The following is a 15,740-nucleotide window of genomic DNA, read 5'->3' on the forward strand; positions in this document are numbered from 1 at the left end:
TCAAGGTCCTAGAATTAAGTTATACACTTGAAAAGACACAATGAATCCTTCTCAGTCCCAGGGTACAATTCAGTACACTCTGGAGACAGAAACACTTACACAAGTGTCAGAAGCAGCAGCTACAAACTACCACAATTTAAGTAGTATACCTCTTTGTAAAATCAAAGAGCAAACCTGGGAAGAATATCAAGGTAATTTTTTCTCCTTTCCAATACTCAGCAGGGTAGCTAATGTGAGAAATCCTAACTCACAGAAGAATCCAGTAATTTTTCAAGTTCAACTGTTAAATTTAATGGGCACTTTGGCATTCAAATCATTTTACAGTCATCTAATTTCATACCTCAAATGCTTTGATGTTTACAGTATGTGGGAAATACATATTTTATCTGTAATATACATGTTATCAAAGTAAATTGATTATGTTTAAGATGCCACTAAAAAGTTCTTGATCCACTATGTTCTGCAAAAGAGCTCAACTGATACTTTTTCTTAGACAGCACTGTACCATCTTTATACTGATGTTACAAATACTTTTCAGAAAGTCAAGAAATTAACTATTATGAATACTCAAAATGACTATTTTCTTTAAAATATGTGTCTATCACCTTCTGAGAATGTTTATACACACTCTAAGACTAACAAACTAAAAACATCTAGGAAAGTTACCTATTCACAAAACTTTATATTCACTTAATAATAAATTCCTCAAATAACTAAAGGATAAAGATGTGATTATTTCCTTGAGAAGTTTACAATTTTCTTTCCAGCCAACACATTAGGCTCTTTTGTTTTGTACTGAAATTTTACTAATACAAGTACAAACTCAAATAGAGATTATAAAAATATTTTAATCTGGTGTTAATTGTGACATCTTAGAGATTTAATATTGAGATATCTCAATTTTTTAAATTTCTTTTAGTCTAATGTTGATTTTATTCTTTCACCAGAATGACTAGCAGATCCCAAAGAGGATATCAACAAGACTCCCTGGCAGTCTAGGGAAAGATTAAATGCCAATACACTACATTAAAAGCTTTGCAAAAATAAAGTTAAAATATGCCATCTCAAGCCTTATGTCAAATTAGATTTTATCTACTGGGAACCTTATTTCTAAGTATATTCCTTTAGAGAAAATGTTTGTTTGCTCTTAAAATTAAATGGCATTTATTTCTCTTCTAAACACATAAACCTAATTTTTAAAAAATGACTTGAATAAAAACATAAAGTAACATCACCATTAAAAGGACCTTAGGTATACACAAGACCTTAACAGACAGAACATGACTCATGTAAAATTACAGCTGAGAATGTATAACCTGTATAATGAGGAATCATCAGACAAAGCCAAAGTGGGAATGAGTAATATTCTATTAAAACTGGGGAGGGAAGTTAAAGTCAATGTTATAAAAAACAAAGATAGGCTGTGGAAACATTCCAGGTTAAAGGAAGCTGAAGAGCAGTGACAATTAAATGTAACAACTGATGTGAGGGCCTCAACTAAAGTGGAAGACCATTATAAAGGATATTATTGAGTCAAGAGACAAATGGAAACACTGATGGCAGATTCAACAAAACTATTTTATTGATGTTAAATTTACTAAAGCTGAATTTACTGACGTTAACAATGTATTGTGGTTATAAGAAAAAGAATATCACTATTCTTAGGAAAAATGCAGTGTAGTATTTAGAGGTAAAATGTCATGATGTATGTTACTCAGCCTTAAATGTTTCAGAAGGAAATACACAAGTATATAAACAGAGTATGTGCAATGGGATAAAATATTAATAACAGATAAATCTAGGTAAAGCATATATAAATATACTTCTTATATTATTATTCTTATTCCTGCAACATTTTAATAACTCTTTAAGTTTTTCCAAGTAAAAATTAATAAAGCAATGAAATGAATTATTTTATGAATTTTCTTAATTTTATTTTTTATTTTCTCTGTGAAAGTTCCTTGAATCACCTTCAGATAAAACTAGACCCCTCTATAAAACTATCTGCTGTCATAAATAGTTTCTTTTACTGCCCAAAGTGAACTTTTATAATGTTCCTTTTTTCTTAAGTTGGATTTGATCTGGCTGTTGAAGAAAGTCACCAAAAAAAAAAAAAAACAACTGCAGACAGTAGAGGCAGTACACCGCCTTGTGGCTGAAAAGTGAAAAGCTAGCTGGTTTTACATCAGTATCATCTGAAGCTGAAAAAAATTCCAGACACAGATTTACAACTAAAACTACCATACACATTCAGAGTTCTGTAATACAATTTAAAGATTTTCACTAAAGAATATAAAAGGCAAGATAGAAACAAAATAAGAAATGTCTTAAAGTATAAGAAAATTATGTGTACATACATCTTATTTCCAGCTTTAGGAAAATAAAAAATGTCACCCCCAGATGATAAAACATACTGTCAGAGGTAGGAAAACTAGAGGAATTCCAATTTATATTTAAATGACATTTAAATATTTCAAACACTTTAAAACCATGTCAGAATTTTGTAACAACTGGAGAAGAGGTAAAGGAAGGAGGGAAGGAACACATGGCTGGCTTGAGTTTAAGAATCTCGCAATGCTTTTTGTACTCTTTTTCATAAAGAAAAAAGAAAGAGAGTTTTAATTTTCCCAATTCTCTTCTACCATCTGCACTGCTCCTTAAAGCAGCTTAATTTACAGTCTTGACCCTGAATTATAAGAAAGCCCTATGTCTATCCTTGGAATTTAAGTTCTCAAACCAACATCAGTCCACCTTTCTTTCTTTTACCTCCAATACAGTTCTGGGCAGGATTCTTTCTTGTAACTCGAATGAGTTTGTTTTTAAATCAGAGTAATACACTGGGGAGATCTGCAGGACTTAACCAAAAAGAACCACACGTGTGAATTACTAAGGTTTATGTTTCTAAAAAAAAAAATCAATCTCTTGCCCAAAAGAAAAATACTGGGAAGAGACCTCAACAGAAGGATAAAAAGAAAGAGAACTGCATCAGAAGGATTCTTCCCGTTCTGGCAAAAATCAGCTAACAATCAGGCAAACTAGCCTAGCGATAGGTATAACCCTTGGTTCTTTCCGCTATCCTAGGAGTAAAATAGAGGCTGAAGGAAGCCAGTCTACCAACTAAGGAGTTTTGTACTATTAAAAATGAGACACAGGCAGAAACTAGAGTATCCAAAACAATTTTGAAAAAAAATAACAAAGTTTAAGGATGCACACTATCACATTCAAGACTAAAAGGCTACAGTAATTAGGACAGTAATGGTGTTAGAGAAAGGATAAACATCTAGATTAATGAAACAGAAGAGAGTCCAGAAACAGATCTAACACATACATACATGGTCAATAGTTTAAAATAACATAAATGTATACCAAAGCTCTGTAGGTCAGAAGTCTGGGCGGGGTCTCACTGCACTCAAATCAAAGTCCCTACAGACTGCCTTCCTTTCTGGAGGCTCTAGGTGAGAATTCACTCCCTGCTCATTTGGGCAGTCAGTTCCCTGATATGCGAGGACCAAAGTCCCTGCTGCCTGGCTGGTTGCCAGCTTCCAGTCACAAGGTCCCCTCAGGCACATCTCTTTGACCTACTCTTCTTTCCCTTTAAATTACTCAATGGGAAGATAACTGGGATAACCTGCATAATTCAGAATAATCTCCCCATCTCAAAGTCCTTAACCTTAACCAAATCTGCAAAATCCCTTTTGTCAGTATGCAAAAGACATTCTCAGGTTCTAAAGACCAGAGAGTCATTTTGCTGCCTACTATATGGCCTCAGCTGGAGAAAGGATAACAAACTACGGTACATCCACATTGCAGAATACCAACTACTCACCAAGGAAAAGGAAGGAACTACTGATGCACACAGCAACGCAAGCAAATCTCAATTGCATTATGCCAAGTAAAAGAAGCCAGGCTCAAAAGGCTATATACTGTACTGATCCATATGACATTCTGGAAAAAGAACTAGTATAAGGACAAAAATCAGATCAGTGGTTGTCAAGGGCTGGAGACAGGAGAACGAGTGGACTACAAAGAGCCATGGGGGGAATTCTGAGTGTGATGGAAGGGGTCTTACTGTGGCTGCGGTGGTTGATAAACTTGTCCAAACCCACATAACTATATAATTTTTTTTTAATGAATTTTGTTCTAAATTACACTTTTAATATTTTTCAAATTACGGTACTGCCAAGTCTTAGAACAAGTTCACAAAAATGAAATCACATAGTGCTCAAATGTAACCCTCGAACACCATGGAATGGAGCAAAACTATTTTTCTCAAAGGGCCTTTTCCAAACAGCAAATTAATCCACACCTCTAATGTTTCCCTCAGCAAGGTCATTACTCAAGATAGCAAAATTCAACCCTTGTTTCCATTTCTGTTCCCCAAATAATGTAATTCTAAAAATCAGTTACCACACTCCAGTTTCTCTGATCCACGATTCTCGAAGAATTTGTTCTATAAATTGCCTCTCTACAATTACAAGTCTTTGTAAATAAGGCAACTCTCTAAACGGGGGGCTCTATTCTATACAAAAGTGACTAAAGGAAACAGAGGTTCTCCTCTTTCTTCTATCCCTATACTCCTGCTTTCAAGACTTTCCATTTTTAAGTTGTATGAGATCACTTTGTAAGTGCTTTATTTAAAGGGGTACAAGTAGGCTATGCAAACATTCTACTAACATTAAATTTGGAGTCCTATCCAAGTTTTAAGTCACAATATTGTCAATGATTAGTAGTATTTTCTGTGACGGTTTTCTGAAAAATTTATCCTATTATTTTGATAGCCTGCCTAAAGATCACAGCCTAATAACAATTTAAAAGGACATAAGTAGGGTACAGGTAATCAATGCTCTTTAGAATACATACTGAGTTTAACTGAGCATAATGATGGGTGTAAAGAAAACAAAGACCTGGACTATACAAATAAATAAATAAATAACTGAGCATAGCGTATTGGCAATTTAACAAATTGATCACATTTGTGGGAGAAAAAAAATCCTTCTATGCTTTAAAATAGTTTTCTCTTAAACTATTTTTGTAATAAATGAAAAAGCTAGAAACTTGTAAGTAATAAATTTTTTAAAAACACAGTAACAGTAAAAAATAATAGTTAAAAATAACAATGAGTTATTTTGCTTTCTTTAGGGTTTCATAAAAAGAATTTGGGGAAGGGAATCCCCAGTACTCATCAATGTAAAGTGGAATTTTAAGAATTGTGATTGTTACAAATTCAAAGTTAAAAATTCCAGAGCAAATACAGCAACATTTTTTCACTGCTTCTCAACAAGTACTATTTTAAGCACTTTATAATTTTTTCTGATTTAATCATCATCACAATCATATTAGTAGGTACTGATGTTACCCCTATTGTCCAAACAAAGTAATTCAGGCCCAGAAAGGTTAAGTAACTTGCCATAAGTCAGATATAGTAAGGTGTGGAGGTCTGCTGTTAAAAATGCAGGTTTAGTTTAACTCGAGAACCTTCATTTTTTACATTTATGTAGACTTTCTCCTACATAAAGATATAGTTCTCCAAGTGGTAACACTAAAAATTGTATGTAGTCATTATCTGTATCTCAAAGTATCAAGTCAGTTTTCACTCAAAATTTGACCCCAAGCTTCACAGGAAAATACTTATTTCTACTGGTAAAACTAAGATATGCTATTAAACCAAGATGGAATTATTATGTTACAGTGGAAATTTTCAATGAAAAGACAAACAAGAGCAATAACAACTGGTAACCAATAATAAATCCCAAATGAATCAAAGATTTCAACATTTTAAGAAACCATAAAGTACCAGAAGAAAGTATGAAAAATCTATAATTTCAAAATGGAGAGGCCTTTTCTAAATATAAAACCCCAAAACTAAAAAAGCTTGATAAAATCAGACTATATAAACCTGAAATACTTATACATGTGCAAAAATAAATAAATAAATAAATAAAAGCTTATAAGCAAAGTAAAGCAACACAAGCAGAAAAAACAACAACAACAACAACAAACAATTGGAACCCATATCACAAACAATGGACGATTAAAAAGACCAAAACCCTCTACCCGCATACACACAAAAGGTAAAAAAATGACAAAAGAACTCATAGGAAAAGGAAGTTCAAACAGCTCTGTAACATACAGAAAGACAGTCAACTTCATTCATAGCTTAATTGGTAAAGAATCTGCCTACAATGCAGGAGACCTGGGTTCGATTCCTGGGTCAGGAAGATCCCCCAGAGAAGGGATAGGCTACCCACTCCAGTATTCTTGGGCTTCCCTTGTGGCTCAGCTGGTAAAGAATCTGCCTGCAATGTGGGACACCTGGGTTCGATCCCTGGGCTGGGAAGATCCCCTGGAGAAGGGAAAGGCTACCCACTCCAGTATTCTGGCCTGGAGAATTCCACGGACTGTATAGTCCACGGGGTCACAAACAGTCGGACACAACTGAATGACTTTCACTTCACTTCTCACTTCACTTCACGAGATTATAGCTTAAAATTCCCAGTGCAGTGTTGGTGGTATAGTGGTGAGCATACCTGCCTTCCAGTAAGATACCCTTTCTTTACCTAACAGATGAACAACCATCAAAATGTCAGATAACATCATTAGCTAAAGTATATGAAAACATATACCCCACATTTGTGGGGACAGATATAAGTTAGTTTAAACTCTGTGAAAGTCAATTATGGCAGTTACCTATTAAAGTTTCAAATGCCCAAACATCTAATCCAACAATTAATTTACAGGTATTTATATAATCACTGAAAAACATGATTACTTACATACAGATATATTCATACTATATGCAGTAACAAAAGATAGTAAACACTTAAATGTCCATTGACAAACTTTTGCTATATCCAACAATGGAATAGTACACAGATGCATGTGTGTATACATATATACATGTATGTGTATATATATGTGTGTATGTATACACACACATACATACACACACACACATACAGGAAGCCTTATATGCACTAAGTAAAACAAAATGCAAGAAAAGGCATACTATTAAATGGAAAAGATTTAATGGAAAAAGGTACAGAACAGTTTGCACAGTACACTACAATTTGTGTGAGAAGAAAAAATATATATACACTTATACATTTGTAAATGTACAGAATATCTCGGGGAGGATACACAAGAAACTTGTTTATTGTGGTTGCCTATAGGAAGGCACTCAGAATGGGAAATAGAAAAAAGAGTGAGACTAATTTTCACTATATACTTTTAAAAATCATACTATGTACATGTGCATGTATTTACCATTTGAATAAACAAGCTGTTAAATAACAGACACAAGACACATGGCTATGTGGGAAAATGTACTTATTCTCTGAAATTTCAAACATAAACATTTAGAGTCAATTTACTTTATAGTGCTTCAAGAAAACAGATGAAACAAATATGAAAAGTGGTAATAACTGTTACATCTAGGCAATAGTTATTTGGGGGTTTCATTATACTAGTCTCTCTACTTTTCTAGATAGATGACACTTCTCATAATAAAAAAGTAAAAACAATCTAATACAGTGAAATCACTTTTTTCTAACTCAGGTGGTATCACTTTACTGGAAAAGAAAAACTTAACACAGGGAAACACTTAAAAGTTACATATATAATTCAAGCATCTTAGGTTAACATAAAACAGGAATGAATCTTCATTCACCAATCTTTGGATAAGAATCCAAAGAAGAGCTCAGGCTCACCCTACTCACATAAGCCATTGTCTACATCTCTACTTCTGGCTTATTTAAAACAGAAAACTCCTGAGTGCAGAAAAAGATAACCCTTTATACATATATATATATATATATACACACATATACATATATACACACACAATGCCACCCAAACTTTTACTGCTGTTATCCCACAGCTAACAACAACTGTACTTTGAGTTTTCCCAAAGCATTCAATGTGATCAACTAATCTTTTCATACTGCTATTTCATCAGTTTTTATATGTAACCATATTATAAAATTACAGTAATTGTACTGGAAATAAATACAAGTGACTCTTGGTAAGTAAAACCTTCAAATGGTGGGAAAAGTGTACTGGCATAAAGAACAGGCATTAACAAACCAGTTTAGTGTACTGAACATCAGTGGATTTATTTTTCAAGTGAAATGGAAAAGACTATTAATACAAAGAATTAGGTAAGCGATTAAGAAAATCTTAAATTTTTTTAAAAAGTGATAAGGAAAGAGCAGAGAATAGGAAAACTACTTGTTTACATCTAATCCAGTGCTTAAGCACCAAGACGAGGCACTAAAATGACTGATGAAAAAAGAACAAATATAGTTTAAAAATTAGGTTTCTGTAACACAAAGAATACAATTTTTTTATGTGTAGACAGTTACAAAATCAGAAAATGCTTCCAAAGACCCTCAAAATTCTCTAACGGAAAACACAGTTACAACTCAAGCCTATCTAAGACCTCTGAGAAGCTCAGGCCTTCCCATTCCAAGGAATATGTATAAAGATTTCAGAGAGATGCCCATCTGCTAAATATTTAAAAAGAACTGGATCAAGATTTGTTTCAAAGTTATCAAACTGGCAGAAGTTGAAAGGAGGAGGTTTCCAATAATATGGGAGGAAACATACTGTATGATAGGTATTCAAGGTTCATTGTACACTGAAATTTTTCATGAGTTAAATAAACAAATAAATAGTTAAATAACTGTTACAAAACAACTTCATACATTCCAGAGTGGGTCATGTGAGTTTGATGAGTCACAGATCAATTTCTGAAGGTATTATTCCTAACAAGGCTTGGTCTTGGGTTTACTTGATGCCTTTTTTGTATCCACTGATAAAAATGCTTACTTAATCATGTACTGTAGATTCATGCTGCCCATTAATTCAATGCTCCAGAGCACTGTGGGCTTCCTTGGTGCCTCAGACAATAAAGAATCTGCCTGCAATGCGGAAGACCTGGGTTCTATCTCTGGGTTGGGAAGATCCCCTGGAGAAGGGAAAGGCTACCCACTCCAGTATTCTGACCTGGAGAATTCCATGTACAGTCCATGGGGTTGCAAAGAGTCCAACACGACTGAGCAACTTTCACTTTCACTTTCAGAGCACTATAAACTTTATTCAAATACTTTATTCCATTGAAGCTTAATAATAGCAGTTTATGAAGCAACAGTCTTTTATTCCCAATGAGTTCAGTTTTATTGACACTTGTTGATAGTTCAGCATTTGGCTGAGTACTACTGCCCCTTTGAAAGTTACTTATACATACACATTCAAGGAATACAAGAGACGTGAATTGGAACAAATCGAACTCTGAGTACTCTAATGACAGTGAGCTGAACCCACAAGACAGCTATACTTCATCAAAAAGGGCATGGATGCTTTCCCCTTACCAAAAACAGAAGAAAAATAAATGTTTTTTTTATTCAACCAACAAACATTATCAGAGTTCTACCACATATCACTATCAGGTCCACAATACAAGAGTGGTCATAAACACAACTCTAGTTGTTGTTCAACTTATACGTATTATGGAAAATCTCCTACCTAAGACCTGTTTAGGAGTATATTATTTTTCCAAAAAGTTAAGAATCCAGAACTAGAATTCAGTAACTGAAGTTCAGAATATGCCCATCCTGTGCTAAGGAGCAGTGACTAGAGTTCCAGAACACTTCTGGCGAATCTACTCTGTGGTATATTTTAAGTTTGAGAAGCTGGGTTTCTAAACTTCTCTGCCTTCCAGAACTGGGATAGTATCTCAATATTGCTTATTATCCATAGAGAAATACAGCTTCATTTCCACTGACATTTCCCTCAATATCATTCACTGAAAGCATATTAATTTAAAATTCATAAAAGTATTTATGAGAACAATACTAAAACATTGCTAAGATTTCCCTAAAGTGCTTGTATTTTTATTTTTATGTGAAACCACAATCCTGGTTATTTTATTGCACTATTCAAGACTTAAATTTCATTACAAACATATTCTTTAGTGCAATCATCTCACAGTATATGCCAAGCTAATACCTGTTCTCATTTTTAGTGCTACTTGGGCTACAATAAAGCTTCTTCTTTTCCAAATGAAGATAGCACTCCACATGCAGGCATATTATCTTATTTACTTAAAACAGATGTTCTTGGTAAGCAACCTGCAACTGGTAGCATACACAACTCTTGTCACGATATCTAAGTTTTAAAATACTGCAAAATTATACATGCTAAGGTTTTACACCATCTCAATACAACATAAAATTGCTCACTTATTTACCTAAGGTGAACAAAAGTGACAATCGCAACCCTCACCTTTCTAAAAATGAAGGTATTTAGAAACTATAAATATCCTATCTTCATAGTTACTACATTTCATTTCTATTAAAATTGTTATAAGTTAACACTAATTTCAAGTTTTAAGTAGTGCACTGTCAAAAATTTCTTATAACTACTATTTTTTTGTTACTTTTGGAAAGTAAAAAAGAACTATTGTAAAAAAAGAAAGAAAGAGAACTATTGTAAACTAAGTATGACTAAGCAATCAAAATTTCAAAAAGCAACAGAAATCAAAAGAGTTTGGGGGAAAAAACATGTATTTGAAAGCTGACCTTAGAATACAACAAACATATAAAGCTGTTTGTTTTATAAACATATAAATCATATAAAACTGAAAATATAATTTTAAATTTTTTAAAATTGTGCATACAATGGAATATTACTCAGCCATTAATAAGAATACATTTGAATCCGTTCTAATGAGGTGGATGAAACTGGAGCCCACTATACAGAGTGAAGTAAGCCAGAAAGATAAACACCAATACCGTATACTAACGCATATATATGGAACTTAAAAAGATGGTAACGATAACCCTATATGCAAGACAGAAAAAGAGACACAGATGTATAGAACAGACTTTTGGACTCTATGGGAGAAGGAGAGGGTGGGATGATCTGAGAGAACCGCATCGAAACATGTATATTATCAAGTGTGAAACAGATCGCCAGTCCACGTTGGATGCATGAGACAAGTGCTCAGGGCTGGTGCACTGGGAAGACCCAGAGGGATGGGATGGGGAGGGAGGTGGATGGGGGGTTCAGGATGGGGAGCACATGTAAATCCATGGCTGATTCATGTCAATGTATGGCAAAAACCACTACAATACTGTAAAGTAATTAGCCTCCAACTAATAAAAATAAATGAAAAAAATAAAAAATAAAAAAAATAAAATTGTGCATAAACATCTGTGTGTACTGTATTTTCAAACTGTAATGGTTTATGAAAAAATTAATTCACATAAAGCATATTAAATACCATACACATATATACCTCATATTGAAAGGTCATTTTACAGCTTCTTAGACAATCCTAAGAATCCTTAATACTATCTCCTTTGCCATAAGCACTATAACAAAAGCACATAAGTTGCTCATTAAAAGAAAACATCAAAATTTCCATGTGCTTTTAATAATAAAGACTGCTTTATCCAGATCTATTTAAAGTTCTTTGTGTTCATCAAAACTGGGATAAAAAGGTAAAGGTATATGTCCCAGTTGATAAGACCCTGAAAAACTGACAGAACTGGTTCCAAGGCAAACCTTTGGCCTTTATGTATTTTCCCTTGAACCAGAGCTTCCTTTTCTAGACATTCTGTACATTAAACACACAGGCAAATGTAGTACTATGTGGCACAGTGAAACACACACATGCCACGCAAAAAGAGAGTACCTACACTTGGCTCTAATTTTTTGTTTTTTGTCCCCCCTGAGGAAAAGCTGATCTGATTTCTAAGCAATTCAAAAATCAAAATTTTGGTGAACTATCACCTGATTTTTAAAAGCTGGAAACCATCTGAAACTTTAAATATTTAAATTTTGAGCAAAATATCTCTATGGCTATAGGCAACAATCTGTAACTCTGGTTTTATGTCAAGTACCTTGCATTAGTTTTCTATTGCCTCTGTTACAAATTACAGAGGCAATAGTGGCTTAACACAACATACCTTACATTACCTTGTAGTTCTCAGGTCAGAAATCCCAAGTGAGTCTTGGGACACTAGAATCAAGGCATAGATAGTGCCGCATTTCTTCTGGAGGTTTCATCTCCTTGTCTTTTCCAGCTTAAGATTACCTGCATTCTTGGCTTTTCGCTCCTTTCTCCATCTTCAGAGTACATCACCCCAATCTCTGGGCTTCCATCATCCCATCTTTTTAGCTGCCTTTGACCAGTTAATTACTTTCTACCACTCACGTTGCATATGTGTGGCTTTTTGTTTTTTTCTAGTCTAACTGCATTTGCTTGAACCTTCAAGAAATGTTGAAAACGAACGGTCTTGTCTGATTCCTCATTTTAGTTCACCAAGTGGGTGGTTAAGTCTGGTCAAAGGGTCATTACTGTATCTGAATAGTTTTCTATATCTCTTTCACCTATAGCTTATATTAGAAATGACTGCTGGGTATTATCAAAGGCATTTTTAGCATCTACTTATCTGAACTTTTCTCCTTTAATTTATTGAAATGAATTACACTAAAAGACTTTCTAATTAAGTCTGCTATAAATTCCCAGAGTAAATCCTACCTGGTCAGTAGTATAATTATTCACTAATACACTGCTGGATTCTATATGCTAATGTTGTACTTACAATTTTTGCATCTATAGTCACAAGTGAGAAGGCCTATAATCCCCCCACATTTTTTTTGACACTATGTATGAGATTTGGAATATTAAAACTATGGAGAAGTCATAAAGTAAATTGAAGATCTTTTCATCTTTTTCTAGGGCTTGGACTAATTTAAATAGCACAGGTGTAACCTATTTGAAATTATAACAGATAACATTATTGAACATTTTATTAGCTATAAACACGTAACAAGTATTGAATATTTTAAGTAATGCTGTGGATTCACCTTGTCTTTTTCAACAGATCTCTTTACCTTTCTAATTTCTTGTTTGTTAATCTCTTCAGGTTTTCAACTTTAGGAAGAAGTTAATTTGGTTAATGTGTATTTTGATAGAATATCCATTTGCTAGCTTCAAATTTGTTTATACAATGCTGCATGTGGTTTCTCACTATTCTTTCAAACTCATAAAATACATGACTCTTCCTTCCTCACTAATCTCGATTTTAATTGCTCTCCACTTATTTCCTTAATCAGATCTAAGAAGAATTCATCTTATTTTCTTGCCTTTACAAAAATCAAGTTTACAAATTTATCCTTCTATTTTCTATGTCTTTAGTTTTAACGTTTACCTCTGTTATTCTTTCTACTTCCTTTTGATTTGTTATTTTTTAAGTTCCTTTAAGATGTGAACTAAGTTCTTGGACTATTCATTAAGCTTTTATCTCTTCTATCTGTATCTTCTCTTTAAACTCAGCTTTCAGACTTTCCTGGTGGTCCATTGATTAAGAACCCACCTTGCAATGCAGGGGGCGTGGGTTCAATCCCTGATCTGAGAACTAAAATCCCACATGTCGCAGGGCAACTAAGCAGGTGTACCACAACCAGAGTGCCCCATGCACCTGGAACTACTGAGCCCACATGCTCTAGAGCCTGTGTACCACAACAAGAGAAGTCTGTGTGCCACAATTAGAGAAAGCCCATGTGACGGAACAAAGACTCAGCACAGCCAAAATTAAAACAAAAAAACAACAAACCCAGAAATAAACAAAAAGAAAACTCAACTTTGTAATACTAACAGTCAAACATAACACATGAATTCCACTGGATTCTGGATCAGAATCAATAAAGATGCTATAAATTTATTTTAGCAATTGGGGAAATTTTGTATGAACAATGCATTAAATGATACTACTTGAAATACTGATTATTTCTGAAGAGTGATGACTGGTCTTATTTTTAAGAAGTGCACACTGAATTGTTTAGGCATGAAATGTTATGACATCTGCAACTTAGTTTTTGATAGGTTATGAACTGAACTATTTGCTCACAAAAAATTCGTATGTGAAACCCTAACTCCAGTACCTGAGAATGTGACCATTTTAGAAATAGGGCCTTTAAAAGCTAATTTAAGTTAAAATAAGTCCAATAACCTCAGACATGCAGATACCACCAACCTTATGGCAGAAAGCGAAGAAAAACTAAAGAGCCTCTTGATGAAAGTGAAAGAGGAGAATGAAAAAGCTGGCTTAAAACTCAACATTCAAAAAATGAAGATCATGGCATCCGGTCTCATCACTTCATCACAAATAGATGTGGAAACAGTGGAAACAGTGACAGACTTTATTTTCTTGGGCTCCAAAATCACTGCAGATGGTGACTGCAGCCATGAAATTAAAAGACACTTGCTCCTTAGAAGAAATGTTATAACAAACCTAGACCGCATATTAAAAAGCAGAGATGTTACTTTGCCAACAATGGTCTGTCTAGTCAAAGCTATGGTTTTTCCAGTAGTCATGTATGCATATGAGAGTTGGACCATAAAGACAGCTGAGCGCTGAAGAACTGATGCTTCTGAACTATGGTGTTGGAGAACACTCTTGAGAGTCCCTCAGACTGCAATGAGATCAAACCAGTCAATCCTAAAGGAAATTAGTCCTGAATATTCATTGGAAGGACTGATGCTAAAGCTGAGACTCCAATACTTTGGCCACCTGATGCAAACAACTGACTCCTTAGAAAAGACCCTAAAAAAAAAAAAAAGAAAAGAAAAGACCCTGATGCTGGGAAAGACTGAAGGCAGGAGAAGGGGACGACAGAGGAAGAGATGGTTGGATGACATCACCGACTCGATGGACCTAAGTTTGAGCAAGCTCCAGGAATTGGGGATGGACAGGAGAGCCTGGCATGTTGCAGTCCACGGGGTCGCAAAGAGTCGGACACGACTGAGCGACTGAACCTAACGGACTGAAGGCCATAATGGTGGGCCCTAATCCAGCATGACTGGTGACCTTTTAAGGGGAGAATAGCACACAGAGAGAGACAACAGGGAGACACACAAGGGAAGTCAACCAAGTGAAAAGGCAGCAACAGGGTGGCCATATACAAGTCAAAGGGAGAGGCCTCAGAGAAAAGAGCCCTGTCAGTTCCCTAATCCTGGACTTTCCTCCAGAATGGTGAGGAAATAAGCTTCTGCTGTTTAACCCAGCCAGGCTATGGTACTCTGCTCTGGCAGCTCCAGCGACCTAATACAAATGGTTCCTGGTGAAAAAGAGAAATATAAGGGGAGAGAAAGCAAAACTGGCAAGATCTTACTGTTGCTGAATCTAGGCAGAAAGTATACAGATGTTCATCATATAATTCTATTCAATTTTACATAAGTTTAAAGTTCTCCAAAATATAAGTTGGAAGTTTTCCAAAATAAAAAGTTCGGGGGGAAAATTGCACCAGGAAATTTACACAAGTACACACATAACAAAATACCAAGACTGGCTGGCTTAAGCAATAAAAATGTATTTCTCACAGTTCTGCAAGGTGGAGGTTGAAGATCAAGGTATCTGCAGGTTTGGCTTCCTCTGTGGCCTCTCCCTGACTTGCAGACAGCGTCCACACGGCTCTGCTCTGTGTCTGCCCGGCCCTGGTGTCTCTCAGGGCTCTCAAATTCCCTTGTCTTATAAGGACACCAGTCAGACTGGACTGACTGAATCACCTCTTTGGGCCTCCCAGGTGGCTCAGTGGTAAAGAATTTGCCTGCCAAGCAGGAGACGCAGGTTCAGTCCTTGGGTGGGGAAGATCCCCTGGAAAAGGAAATGGAAACCCATTCCCATATTCTTGCCTGGAGAATCCCATGGACAGAGGAGCGTGGCGAGCTGTAT

At 35.1% G+C, this 15,740-nt stretch overlaps 1 protein-coding gene across 1 annotated transcript in view; it reads right to left on the reverse strand.

Annotated features, from left to right (window-relative positions):
* CAAP1 (caspase activity and apoptosis inhibitor 1) overlaps positions 1–15,740 on the reverse strand; it is a 62,670-nt gene that overhangs the window by 36,548 nt on the left and 10,382 nt on the right. The window lies entirely within an intron of this gene.

This window comes from Cervus canadensis, chromosome 14 (assembly GCF_019320065.1).
Source record: "Cervus canadensis isolate Bull #8, Minnesota chromosome 14, ASM1932006v1, whole genome shotgun sequence".
Lineage (NCBI taxonomy): Eukaryota > Metazoa > Chordata > Mammalia > Artiodactyla > Cervidae > Cervus > Cervus canadensis.